Source organism: Myotis daubentonii, chromosome 1 (genome assembly GCF_963259705.1).
Source record: "Myotis daubentonii chromosome 1, mMyoDau2.1, whole genome shotgun sequence".
NCBI lineage: Eukaryota > Metazoa > Chordata > Mammalia > Chiroptera > Vespertilionidae > Myotis > Myotis daubentonii.
Genome location: NC_081840.1, coordinates 163,576,062 through 163,590,876, shown reverse-complemented (window position 1 = coordinate 163,590,876; position 14,815 = coordinate 163,576,062). Strand labels below are relative to the sequence as shown.

Here is a 14,815-nt window from a genome sequence, read left to right as displayed (position 1 = left end):
AGTTGCTATGTACCAAGAGAAAGAACAATAGGACGATTTATAAAGGCACATAAGAAGTGTGGTTTGGGACATGTTTAGATTTGAGATGTCTCTTATACTGACAAATGGAGATAAGCAAGCAATTAGAAATAGAAAACTGGACTTAGAGAAAAGGATTGGGCTAGAAAAGCAGATATATTTAGGAAGCATCAGATTGAGGATGATTTTGAAAGCAAGAGAGCAGATGAGATATCCAAACAAAGAGCGTGTAGATAGAGAACAGTCTAAGGACAGCCCTGGGAACTCTTAGAGGAGGAAGAGTCACCACGGAGACTAAGAAAAAATGGCTGTGAGTTGGGAAAACAGGAGAGTGTAGTATCCTGAAAACCAAGATGAAAGTATTGGAAGGAAAAGGGAGTGTCCACTTGCCAAGAACTCCAATAAGTGCAGTTCTAAAAACTAAAAATTGACTGAGCAAAAAATAAATGTTCAGGTACTGTAAAGCTGAATCCCATCTATGAAAACCACAGATACCACTATTTGAAAATTGGTTTTTAGGAGCTGTGCCATCCCACCCACTTGTCTAGCAAGTAAAATCTCTTAATACTATATTAGGTATTTGCACCAAGTCTTTTGCATTTGCTATATCTGCTTATACAAACACAATGGCATATATGCCAAATCCACCATTTTAGCCTGAAAAACCAGTGGTGAGCCCTAAACTAATTCTTGATAACCCTATCTTTCTCTTTATACTTATTTGCTGAATGGTCAATAATATTCATTAAATGAAACGATAATAAAGTTATTTCATAGGCATTAATATCAACTGCAAACAGGAAATTGAAATACCCACTTTTCCATGAGGACAATTAATTACAATGAGAAACTACAGATAAGCAGCTAAGCAATTCTTCCTAGGCACAAGAGTCAACAACCAGGCTTGCCTGTTCACCGCCGAAGACCAAACTGAGTGTCTAGTATAATAATCAGGATTAGGCAATTTAGGAAACTGAATATTTTACCTAAGTCCTGACAAAGCTGCTAGGTGAAATTCATCACTCTTATATTCTACGTGGACTTAGCAGAGTGCCCAGAGAAATTGCTCCAGAAGCAGCGCAGAAGAGAATGAATGGCCTGCGTGCCCAGAGCTACCACAAAGGGCCATGCAGGTCGCGTCCTGCACCACCACTGCAGAGGGCGCTGTTCACTAGGCGACCAGGTCATGGCATGCACAGTGCAAACCAGCCCAACCACAAGTGGCAGCCTTGGGGAGGGGAGCACCAGTTAGCCTCTGACATTTATCCTAAAGCAGTCACAGTAATGGCACACACATGCTAAGTACCCTTTGAGATCAATATAAATAAAAACAGGCCTACAAAGACATGCCATGCAGGAAGAGGCAGTTACTAAATTACGGGTTTGATGGTTTCTACCTTGCTATGCGTGAATGTAATGTTTTCAGCACTTGATTATAAAATTCCAGAAGGCAGCGATTGATCACTTAAATGCAACCTTAAACCAATCCACAAGAAGCGCCATTAAGAAATGATGATTGAGCCAAGGCTGGTAGGACTCACTTGGATGGAGCTTTGTCCAGTATACTGAAGGCTGCAGGTTCCATCCCCGGTTGGGAGACCAGTAGATGTTCTCTCTGGCATTGATGTTTCCTTCTGTCTGTCTCTGTCTCTGTCTCTGTCTCTGTCTCTGTCTCTCTCTCTCTCTCTCTCTCTCTCTCTCGCTTTGCCCCCCATCCTCCCCCCCACCCCCCCACCTTGGTCTAAGATAAATCAGCATGTTCTCAATAAGCGTATCCTCTGGTGAGAAAAGAAAGAAAGAAATGGTGATTCAGAAACCATGTAAAAAGCCATGTTTTTAAGACATGCTGGTGATTTTTACCCTCTCAAATTTCAGGAGTCAGTTTAAATCTGAAGAGAAAAGACTGTTCATTTCACAGTGAGTGCCATGCAGCATATTTTAAATTGAGACAGAGAATTATCAGGCAGACCCAAGTTGTTTGGCTCATTTCCCCCATTTCTATAATTTTCTATGTAAAATCAGTACCTTTTTCCCATCATTTTCTTATCTGCAACATCCTCATCACAGCCCAATTAAGAACCATAACACAGGATAACAGAGTGACTTTAAATCATCCACAGCCAAAACTGTAAGATTTCTGGACTGCCAACTGAAATTGCCAAAGAATAGTGGCCTTGAAACAAATCACACAGAATCTCAGTTATTTAAAGCCTCAAGACATTATTTTCCTCATAATTACATAAAACTACATAGAAAAGAACAAAATATACCTTCTGCTTCTTATTGAAAGTCACCCATTGAGATCAAAAGCCAGAACACACAGCAAAGCACCTGAGATGTTGGCTTTAATCTCCCTGACCCTCAAGGCTATAATTCCTCCAGATAATTTGCAAGCCACAGTTAACCACATAATAAACACAGAACACAGGCCAGAATTTAAAAAACAAAAGCAATAAACATTTTATATGTTAGTTAAAATAATTAAATAGAATTTAACTCCTTGGAGATGAGCTAACACCCGGGAAAGAGCACTAGAGGGTGAAGTGAAAGGTGGTGGGGAAAAAAATGAGAATTTTAAATTTGCCAAAATGCCCACTGCGCTCAAAACAAACTCACACCTACCATCTGTTCTTTATGTCTCTGTATCCTTCTTTGAAATACCTGCACCAGGATTTTACTCAGAAAAATGATAGAATAATCAATATATGTTTCATCTACCTTCTCTAGAAAATCACCACCCAGACTATACTTCATCTTTCTTACCCCTTCCAAAATACCTTAAGGCAGCAGTTCTCAACCTGTGGGTTGCGACCCCTTTGGGGGTCGAACGACCCCTTCACAGGGGTCACCTAAGACCATCGGAAAACACATATATAATTACAAATTGTTTTTGTGATTAATCACTATGCTTTAATTATGTTCAATTTGTAACAATGAAAATACATCCTGCATATCAGCTATTTACATTACGATTCATAACAGTAACAAAATTACAGTTATGAAGTAGCAACGAAAATAATTTTATGGTTGGGGGTCACCACAACATGAGGAACTGTATTAAAGGGTCTCGGCATTAGGAAGGTTGAGAACCACTGCCTTAAGGCTTTCAAAACTAACTCAATTCATTTCAACTCTTACTAATTGAGCTTCTACTATATTCCAATACATCGATGACATGACAAAAATCCCTGTCCTCACATGATCTCACTCACATGTGGAATCTAAAAAAATAAAAAATAAACTGATGAGCAAAATAGATCCAAAGACACAGAAGCATAGAACAGACTGCGGAACCTCAGAGGGAAGGCAGGGAAGAGTGGGTGGATGGGAAGAGATCAACAAAGAACTTGTATGCATAACCCATGGACACAGACGATAGGGTGGTGAAGGCCTGGGGTGGGGTAGAAGGGGTCAATGAGGGGAAAAGAGAAACATATGTAATACTTTCAACAATAAAGATTTAATAAAAAATAAAAAAAATCTCTGTCTTCCAGGAGCTCACGTTCTAGGTAGCCAAACTTTACTGGGCAATTATTGAACCATCAGGGTAATTTTTAAAATATTGAAAAATTAAATCCCACTTCGAAAAAAGAAATAAAGTTTATAGGTACTCTTAAATATGCACCTATTTTGCTTACTGATCACATTTTCCCAAGTAGCTATCAATACTCAAGGGCAGGGACACAGGAAGAAAAGCCCCTGGGTGGTTGTCAGTGGTTGACAATCCCGTTCTGCCCTGAGTGTAATCTTTCTGTGTCACTTTAAAGCCATCCGCTTTTACCTTGGGGTGTGAGTCAGGGTCATGTGGGGAAGCTTTTGTAATTTAAAGTTCAATCCAGACTTACAGACTAAAATCTTCTGCAGGGGGGCCTGGGTACATGTATTCTTTTAATCCCTACAGTTGGTTCTGACACACACTTCAGTTTAAGAACAATCCTTCTAGCCCTAGCTGGTTTGGCTCAGTGGATTAGAGTGTCGGCCTGCAGACTGAAGGGCCCTGGGTCCGATTCCACTCAAGGGCATATACCAGGGTTGCAGGCTCGACCCCCAGTGGGGGGCGTGCAAGAGGCAACCGATCAATGATTCTCATTATTTGTGTTTCTATCTCTCTCCTTCTCTCTTCCTCTGTGAAATCAATAAAAATATTGGCACTAGATTTGTTACTGAGTTGCAGTGCTGCTAAAGGCCTTAAATATGAAAACATGTATAAAAGTGCTTGGCACTGTGACTAAGACACACTGTTAGTCACAGCTCCTTTGAGCATAAATGTCCTTAAATGGTATCCTCACTTCCCATTCCCTGTAAAATCCTGCAAAGGACTCTCTGTCCCCTCACCCCGTTTCAGATTCCTTCTAAGCCACGTGGCCCCTTCTCCAGCGAGCCTTAGGAGGTTTAGACCTATTTCCATGAAATCACCTAGTTCACTAATGCGAAGGGGGGCAGACTGAATCGTGAAATCAGGACAGACTCTAACTTACACGGGAGTTCATTTGCTTTCTCATTCCCACAAGACATATTAAACGGAAGTCTCTCCTTCTTTCTAAAAACCATGGCATCACTTTAACACACTTTATAATGATCCTATAAAAAAAAGGTTTAAAAATTACAGCACTGCTTTATTATTAGCATTCAGACTAATAAACTCAATTCATTACATAGCTACCCATCAGATTTCTTTGCACTGAGGCATAGTTACCTGAACATTCCAATCCAGCATTCCCAGATTTGTGAGAATCCTGCACACATGCACTGAGCTCCACATGCTCTCATCCTTCTCAGACTCCTCTCTACCACGCCACTGCCTCCTAGCGTAGGATCAGAGACATCAGCCAATGCAACAGCTGAGATGCTGAAGATGGATTCTGGGCACCAACATCAGCTTTTAGGGGTTAAGGGAACACTGTTTCTGTTTGTTTGTTTATTGGGGGGGGGGGTAGGTAAAAAGTCTCTGAGACCCAACGACATTGCTATGAGTAACCTGGATGTATGGTAGGCAGGGTGTTTACGAGACTTTGCAAAGCCAGTGTGCTAAGGAAAAAAATCCAAACTTCAGTGGGCCAACTTCTTGCAACAGTAAAATGAAACAATAAATGACCTCCGCAGCTATATCCAGCTTTGGCAATCTACACTTTTATTAGCAGCTAAAAAAAAGAGATTATATTTATGCTGCATACTTATTCTTATGCACCAGGAAGAACAGGATATCAGGATTTATACAGATAGAGAAACAGGTGTGGATGTGTATTTTCCCTCTGTAATACTTGTCACAAATACAATTGTGTCATTTGTGTGCAATGCCTGTCTGCTAGGATGTAAGGATCATGTGAAAATAAGCACCTCTCTCACGGACTATGGCACCTCCATATTTAGCACAGTGCATGACGGTATTCAGTAAATATTTGTTGACCAACTAACTGACTGAAAGAAAGAATGAATAAATGAATGACAGTTTGTAGAATGCAGATGTGCATTTTCTACTATAGGAGTCATACTTGTAGACGGACTGCTTCCTCTGTGAGCCTACGTTTTAAACAACAGTTTACAACAGTTTGGTGAAGAGGTTTTTCCATACAATTTAACTTAATTTACTTAATCTTCATTTTAACTTTAATGAAAGTAATTCCTGATTTAGTCATTAGCTTACTCAATATAATATTAACAATAACCAGATCAATGCTAATCATTGATAACATTTATTGATGTGATAGCATTGCAAAAACTGATTGACCACATGCTATTAGCATCATTCCTATCTCACAGTTGAGGTCATCTTATCCAGTTAGGTAAGGTGCCAAATGTTTACAGGACAAAACAGGCAAATCCAGAATTTGAACCTAGATCAATCTAATCACAAAATCCCAGGTGTTAAACGCATGCTCTTCCAAATATAGATCACTGTAACAATAACTTCATAGGGCAAAAATAGAATAAGTGTGGAAATTATGCTTATGTAGGAATTAAAGAAAGCTGATTTCTCCCCCCAGCTCAGCTATTAATGAGCTGAATGTCCCTGTAATGAAAGGACCCTCTCTGAGCCTCAGTTTCTTCAGAAGTAAAAGGTGAGATTTGGCTGGGCTGACATGTCCCAATTCTGTTTCTGAACGACTTTTGTCTGGTCACAGGAAAAGGAGGCATCATCATTCTGTTAATAGGCCTTTGTTTTGCCTTTGAAGATTTTCGGAATATTTTTTAAATTAAAATTTAAAAATATATGTTGTGCTGGCCAGTGTTCTCAACGGTTAGGGCATCTCATCGGCCTGATTACCGAAGGGTCTTGGGTTGGATTCCCAGTCAAGGGCATGTACCTGGGTAGCAGGTTAGGTTTCCCATCCCAAGGTCGGACTCCTGCAGGAGGCAGTCATCCATGAGTCGCTCTCACATGGACATTTTCTCTCTCTCTCTCTTTCTCCCCCCACCCAGCCCCCTTCTCTTTCCCTCTTTTCCACTCTCTCTGGGGGGGAAAAAAAATCAATGGAAAAAATATCCTTGAGTAAGAATTTAACAAAATAAAAAATGTGTTGTTGACAAATAATTTGAAATCATTGAATTTGAGGATTTCTAAGTTTAAACTCTTTTAATATTCTATGGCTCTACTAAATACTTACATTTTGTTTTTTAATAATCACCTGAGGATATGTTTATTGATTTTTTTCTTTTTTTTCGAGAGAGAAACATCGATGTGAGAGAGAAACACTAATCAGTTATCTCACTATGTGCCTGGACTGAGGATCAAACTCACAACTTAGGTATGTGCCCTGATCAGGAATCAAACACACCACCTTTTGGTGTGCGGAATGACGTTCCAACTCAGCTACCTGGCCAGAGCTAAATATTTGTGTTTTCAGGAATAAGACTGGCTTCTTCAGTGCTACTTATTTAATATTATTTCTTTTAAAATATGAACCTAAAAGATTTATTTTCAAGGAAGTGAAAAAAAAATTATTAGATGGATTAACTTTTTCCAATAAGATATCAAAAAATTAACTGAGGTTGAAGAGTAAGTCACCCAAGAGTAAAGTCATTAGGTGTGTGTTTTATTTTTTTCTTAAAAAATTAATAAATCCTTTGTATTTATGTATTCTTATAACCTGGCTTAAATATTTTCTAAAATATTTTCTTGAATTAAGAACATGTCCTCCCAACATGGTGTGAAAGCCATTAAAATGATGAGGCTGGCTTTTAGGTAGCCAAACCTAAATGTGAGATTTTACATAGTTTGAAGTGTTTAAGGGTTGCCTATGGGCACCAGTTTATGTGCACTTCATGATCTAAAGTAACATCACAGAACACAAAGTCAGAGTCTGGGGAAGATGAAACCCTCGGCTGGGAAAGGGAACAAGCCGGCAGTAAAACCCCACAGCTGGCAATCACAGCAGTTACTAGGGGCCCGAGAGTGCTTTAAGAACTGTACAGATACTGATTCACTCAATCCCCACAGCAATTCAGTGAGATAGACACTGAAGCACAGAGAATGTAAGTGATCTGAAGTCACAGAGCTGGGAGGGGACAGAGCTGGAATCTGGACGAGGCTCTGTAGCTGTGAAAGGGTGTGCTTTGTGAAATGGGGGTACAGGGGAGAGCCAGAGGATTGGGTAAGACTTATAGTTCTGGAAAATACTGAGAGACACGAAAAAGAGCTGAGAAATCTATAATGATGGAAAAAAAGGAATGCCCTGGAAGCAGCAACTAAAATCTGACTAAAGAAAAGAAAGAATTCCTAGAAGCAGGTAGATTGATACTCCTTGTTTTTGAAGCTGTAGCAATCAGCAGGGGCCTACAGAAGAAAAAATCTCACTTCTGAGAAATGAAAGGACATGCTCAAGGTGATCGCTTAAATTGGAACTTAGAGCTGAATGTGGCAGACTCCTGGGAAACAGTAGCAACCAATTCAAGTGAATGAAAGCAAAAGAAAGCGATGACCGGGTAATTCCTGCACCTTGCTGTCTGGCTCACTGTATCAATGAGAAAACCAAGGCATGGTCTTCACTGAAGTCACTTGCTCCAAGGTTATCCCAGCTGATTACTGATAAGTTTACCATTCCCTTCACTAGACTACTTGAGTTTTCATCCTGAATGTTTCTTCTATATTTAACACATTGTGTTATGATTCTAGTTGAGTGTTTGCTAAAGAAGACAGTGTCTAAGGAGACCAAAGGGGGTTCAAGCTGTCCATGATACACACACATTGATTTTTTTGTAATTCTGCAGCCGTACCCAATATTATGACATGCATAACTGAATCTGCTCTAAATGCTAGATGGAAAGAAGACATTTGCAAGTAATGGTCTCTGGTGTGTGAAACACCTTCTATTTTTAAATTAAGAGGGGTGGCCAGGAAGACTCAGCAAGGAGTGGGGCAGACTGTTGTTTGCTCCTTAAGCACGAATATAATGAATAAGGTTGATTCTACCACACCGAGGAGTAAGTCTGGGAAAGGAAAAACATTCTATTTTATTTCACTTTCCACAGGAAATAGAGAATGGAGATCTGTGGTAGACTCCCCTTAGCATTCTGTGGTCTCCATAAAACCCTACTCTCTCAAGTCTCAAGACATTTAAAGATAATTATGGGGGAAGATGAGGGAAGCTTTCCCAGCAGTTAAATAGGGTTAGTCATGGGATGGACAAACATCACGCCTCCTAGGTCATTACCTCTGCCCCGCTGCCAAATATGATGCAAGAAGCAGAAGAAAGCTCCAGGTCAAGGACAAAATAAGGAGGATAGAAGGGCTTACTCTATTTAAAGGTGAGTGGGGAAAAGTGAGTTATCATGTGATCTATAGGTGAGGCGAGAGTATCACTAAACCTATTACTAAAGGATAACTGTTAAAATGTGCTAAATGTATATAAATACACATTATATTCTAATAAAGGCAATAGAAATTAAATTATAAATGTAACATTGACATCATGCAGATGTAAAAAATCATCAATGTTCTCCATGGTTGTTGGAAAAGAAATAGTTGACAGAACAGAGAAGGGCCGGGAGGCATCGTGGAGGAGACCAGAGTCCTGGAACTAACTCAGCACTAACTGGCTCTGAGTGACTGACAGACCTCGCCAAGCCCCTGACCCCCAGTGTTCTGATCTATGAGACTGGTAGCTGGAGCAGTCTCTAAGTTTTTCCAAAAATAAAACTGGATGACTATTCAGAATAGGAAAATAATCACAGAAAAAAAATTTTAAATACTCTTTAAAAGTCAAGAGTTAGTAACAGAGATTGATATGGCCAATTAGCAGATATATGAGCAAATCACTAATCCTTAGCAGTGGTTCTCAACCTTCTGGCCCTTTAAATATAGTTCCTCATGTTGTGACCCAACCATAAAATTATTTTTGTTGCTACTTCATAACTGTAATGTTGCTACTGTTATGAATCATAATGTAAATATCTGATATGTAGGATGGTCTTAGGCAACCCCTGTGAAAGGGTCGTTCGATCACCAAAGGGTTCGATCACGACCCACGGTTGAGAACCGCTGCCTTAGAGGAATAATGAAACTGTCATTAAATTATAAATTATTACTATTACTTATATACAACTACTGTAAAAATCTCCTTCTTACAAACAAAACAAAAACAAAACACACATACAGTAAGAGAGGCCAACATCCAATAAAATATCAGTAGCTATGTAATTTAAAAAAAAAGTATTTCTCGCCAAAACCGGTTTGGCTCAGTGCATAGAGCGTCGGCCTGCGGACTGAAGGGTCCCAGGTTCGATTCCAGTCAAGGGCATGTACCTGGGTTGCGGGCACATCCACAGTAGGAGATGTGCAGGAGGCAGCTGATCGATGTTTCTAACTCTCTATCTCTCTCCCTTCCTCTCTGTAAAAAATCAATAAAATATATATATTTAAAAAATAATAATAAAAAAATAAAAATAAATAAAAAAAAGTATTTCTCTACTCAGAACACTTCTGAGACCACATGTATGGGATTTCCTCTCTACACACACTAACCAATTTCCCTACCCTCCCAATATCGACTGGGTGTCCTGACATTTAATTCAATTCTGATGCTAGTGGAGTACATCAGGTGCCAGCTGTATTGAATGGGCTCCCAGGATATGCATACACTTTTGTCTGACTTGAGTACAAAGTTGGGGTTCCCACAACAGCCCTTCTCTGCTCCAGTTTCCATAATTTGCTGGAGAGGCTCGCACAGCAAAAAGAAACATTGACATCGATTCACTAGTTTACTGCATATTACAGAAGATACAGATGAAGAGCCAAATGACGAATACAGGCGAGGTCAGGAAGGACCCCCCACTCAGTAGCTTCTGTACCAATGGAGATGGGGTGTCTCATCCTCCAGGCATGTGGATGTGTCTAGTAATCCAGAAGCTCTCTAAACCCCTAATTTAAGAAGTTTCATGGAGGCTACACACACAGGCATAATAGATTATTAACTCAATCTCCAGTCCCGCTATCCTTTGGAGGATGGGGATGAGACTTGGTCTTTCTGGTGATCAGCCCCAACCCTCAAGCTACCCAGGAGCCCTCCAAGAGTCACCTCATTAAAACAAAAGATGCTCCCATCAGCAAGGAAATGCCAAGGAATATAGAAATATGTGTAAGACACTCCTATCCCCACTGTCTCTCAGCAAGTTACAAGGGTTGGAACTCTAGCAGGCACCAGGGGTTGGAACCAAAAATATATTTCTTATTATGTGACAACTAGTGGCCTGGTGTGTAAAATTCATGCACAGAGGCGTCCCTCAACCCAGCCTGCACCCTCTCCAATCTGGGACCCCTTGGGGGATGTCCTGTGGGATCGGGCCTAAACCGGTAGTCAGACATCCCTCTTGCAATTTGGGACTGCTGGCTCCTAACCGCTCGCCTGCCTGCCTGATCGCCCCTAACTGCCTCTGCCTGCCTGCCTGATCGCCCCTAACCTCTCTGCCTGCCTGCCTGCCTGATTGCCTCTAACCACTCTGTCTGCCTGCCTGCTTGCCCCCAACTATCCCCCCTGCCGGCCTTCTCACCCCCAACTATCCCACCCCCCACCAGCCTGCTTGCCCCCAACTGCCCCCCCCCGCCGGCCTTCTCACCCCCAACTGCCCCCCCTTGCTGGCCTGATTGCCCCCAAATTCCCCCCCCGCCAGCCTTCTCACCCCCAACTGCCCCCCCTTGCCTGCCTGATCGCTCCCAACTGCCCCCACCTGCCAGCCTGTTCACCCCCAATTGTCCCCCCTGCTGGCCTGCTTGCCCCTAACTTGCCCCCCCTGCCGGTCTTCTCGCCTCCAACTGCTCCCCGCACTGGCCTGATCTCCCCCAACTGCCCTCCCCTGCCAGCCTGATCGCCCTTAATCCCCTCTGCCTTGTCCCCGCCACCATGGCTTTGTCTGGAACAATGTCCAGAAGGTCTCCTGGAAGGTCTCCCAGTCTAATTAGCATATTACCCTTTTATTAGAATAGATAATACGTCAGAATATTTTACTTAAATTTCACAAATCCATTTCCTTTTCACCATGCTTTTTTCTATAGACACAATACTTGAAGCATATACTTAAAGAAGGAAAAAAAATGTTTGGGTAAAACAGATCTTGTATATTTTAAAGGAAAAGAAACCTGTGGGGAATGGGGGTGGAGGGAGCTTTAGCTATTCTCTATTTAACAATAGAGATTCTATTGTTAATGTCAGAAGTCATTCAGGGTATTGAAGAACTCACAAACATAAAACTAATGGCTCTAAAAGTTCAGGAAACCATCAAATGGTGGGAAGGGAAATCACACATAATAACAAAAGTTGGGGTTATCTGTTATTTTGACACAGATGTTTTTAAAGGGTGGCAGGAGGAAACCATGATTAAGGTTAATAAAGTATCTAATCAAGATATTCACTTTGAAGTCATGTAACATGTACCCCGAGTAAGAAATACATTCACAGAATCAAAACTGCAAAGGGCTTTGAGATCATCTAAAATAATCTCCATGAATTACAGGAAGAAACTGTTGTCAGAATGGGCACCACCTCTCTGGGTTCCTGAATCCCAGTCCTACATGCATTCTCTCTGCTTTTAGACAATAGTTCTCACCAATATCATTATCTTCATCTTCCTTTTCCTGTTGGGCTCGAAAAAGGGTATTCTTTTCCTATAGTAATGACAAGGAGATCCCAAACAAAACAATGACACATCTACTTGGAACCAAAACAAATGTCAAGGTAACTCATTGTGCGTCAGATGAAAAGTGGAATGATAAGAAAGCACACAAAACAAGACCAAAAAAAAAAAAAGATTTTATATGAATTCTCTGGATGGATTTTTGAATTTTCAATCATAAATTATCTTAGTGATTTCTGATTTTCACCAAAAGGGCAAATATGAAGGAAGCACTGAATAAATCAGCAAATATTTGATGTTTCTTCGCAAAAATTATTTTTAAATTTAGCAGAAAAAAATAACATAATCCCTCCAAACATGATTATCATTATTCAGTATAGGCCACTAACAAAATATAACACTGTTGCCCGTCTATGTACAGAAGGTGCAGGGGTATGAGCGTATATGCATCAATGTCAAAGGTAATAAATGATAATTATTTTTCCCTGAGTTCATACTAAAGGCCAGGTATCATGTGAGGAACTTTTCAAACATCACCTCTAGTCTTGCAGCAGTGTAAGGTAGAAATTACTTCAACCATTTGTACAGGTGAACAAATGGAGAGAGATGTGTTAGGCAACTTGTCAGCACCAGGATTAAAACTTCTGTCTGATTCTAGAGCCAGAAACCCTTTCACTAGGAGACAGACCATTATCCTGACAACATTCCTGATACATACAGAATGCAGATGTTATGTGAAAAATCTAGAACACAAAATCAAACACATTCATGATCCATTTGGGTTTTACTTTCTACAAAAATGTTCACATTTCATTCTTTGCCAGTAGTGTGGTGAATCCTTAATAGCATGAGCAGCAGGCCTTACTTAAACAGAAAGTCAAAATCTGCTCACAAAGAAACCTTGCCTTCAAATTTTAAAAATTTATTTAACATCATGATCACTACTGACCCTTTAACTAATTGATTCCATCTGACAAATACAGTCACACTGTCTCCTATTGACCTCTGCTGGACAGACTGCTGGTACTGTGTTCCCTTCCCTGTGGGCACATGCGACATTTCCCAGATTCCTCTGATCGGTCATAGTGTTTTATTTTGCTATCACTCTTCCTCTCTTTCCCGCCATCATTCTAAACTGGAAAATTACCCATCTTGAGTCAACCCCCTGAACCTATCCCCAGGCTATACTCACAAGGGTCATGTCTGTTCCCATTGTAATGCTACCACCAGCCCCTTTACTAAATGAGTATTTGTCTTGACACTGACCTAACCATCACAACATTCACCATAAAGCCCAAGCCATTAGGGTCCCCCAGGCATCCCTCCCATCAATGGAAATATTCACATTAGCTCTCGTTACCTAGTTCTGCAGACTCAACCCAATTACACAGAAACCACCTGGTTCTTATTTTGTCTGTGAAACCCAAACCTAATGGATAGATCTGGCTAACTCCCTAATCTTACTTCATTAGTCTTTTCATCATGTGCTCCCCCACAATTTTCTCCCATTCTAAGCATCACCCATTCCCTCTGGTTCAGCTCACTCTCACTGTAGAAGCTGGAATGATGTCCAGGACCTCACAGGTTCCCTTGTAGATGATCTCAGGTCCTTGGGAGGAAATTAGAAAAAAAACAGCTACAGAGTGGGCCTAAGTCCCATCCACACCCCCACTACTTTTTGGGGAAAGGTTAGTCATCTTTTAGATATCATCCCAAAGAATCTGCCACCAGGACAAAGAGCTGTGACTCCACACAACAGTCATGTCAGAGTCGCCGCTGAAGCAATTCAGCTTATCCCTGGACAACATCACCGCTGGCCTCGAGCTTGTGACTTGCCATTTGTGAGGTGCACTGTCCTCCACAGTCACATCACCTAACCATGGTGGGAGGCGATGGCTGCTTCGTCCCCGTGATCTAACTAACCGGCAAGGCTTGAGAGGTGAATGGAGAAATCACTTGCATTACTGCCACAGTCCTAACACCACCAAAGAAAGATGACAGGTTCTGGGATTTCTTCTGGTGGATCCCTGAAGGCCTGTGAAGTTGGGCACAGAGATGGATTCAGCCTCCAATCTCTGTCTTTCTGTTTATTTTCACAGGTATCTCACCAAATGCCTCTGGGATGCACAGTACAGCAAGTGGCAATGTCACCCAGTCCCAACTGATGGTTTAGCTGGTCATTGATGAAGAAATGGTGACTGAATAATGGGTGAACCTGATGAAGTTGTTTAGAGAGAAAAGGAATGCTGCTTCTCTCCTTGACGAGAGGAGGACTGACAGACTTTCTCCCTGACTGATCTTTAACAGGCTCCCCTGAGCCCTCTTCTCGTCTAGGCCTCATCCTCTGTTCGCTGTCTTCAGCCTGTCCAGTCAGTTGTAGCAAGAATCCTCCCTTCTTCATATCTGATCACCTGGCCTACCCGCAAGAATCCCCCCCCCCCAATGTCGCCTCTGGGTAATTTTCCATTGGCTGACCCCTCACCTGCTCTGTGGCTATAAATTCCCACTTGTCCTTGATGTGTTCCAAAATGAACTCAGTTCTCTAGTGAAATCTCTTCCCCATATTGCAAAAGTTTAGGAATAAAATCTGTTTTCATCTTTTTTAACTGGTGCCTGGCTCCGGCTCTCTTTTCACAGGACAGGTGGTCATAAGGAATATTAATAAACTTCGAAGACTGAGACAATGCTTATGTGTGCATCACTTCATTTGACAGCCATTACTGATTATCCA

The 14,815-nt window shown here is 41.3% G+C and overlaps 1 protein-coding gene across 5 annotated transcripts in view; it reads right to left on the bottom strand.

The window, feature by feature from the left end:
* The window catches only part of PPP3CA (protein phosphatase 3 catalytic subunit alpha), a 316,528-nt gene that overhangs the window by 130,907 nt on the left and 170,806 nt on the right, over positions 1-14,815 (bottom strand). The gene's annotated exons all lie outside the window — the stretch shown is intronic.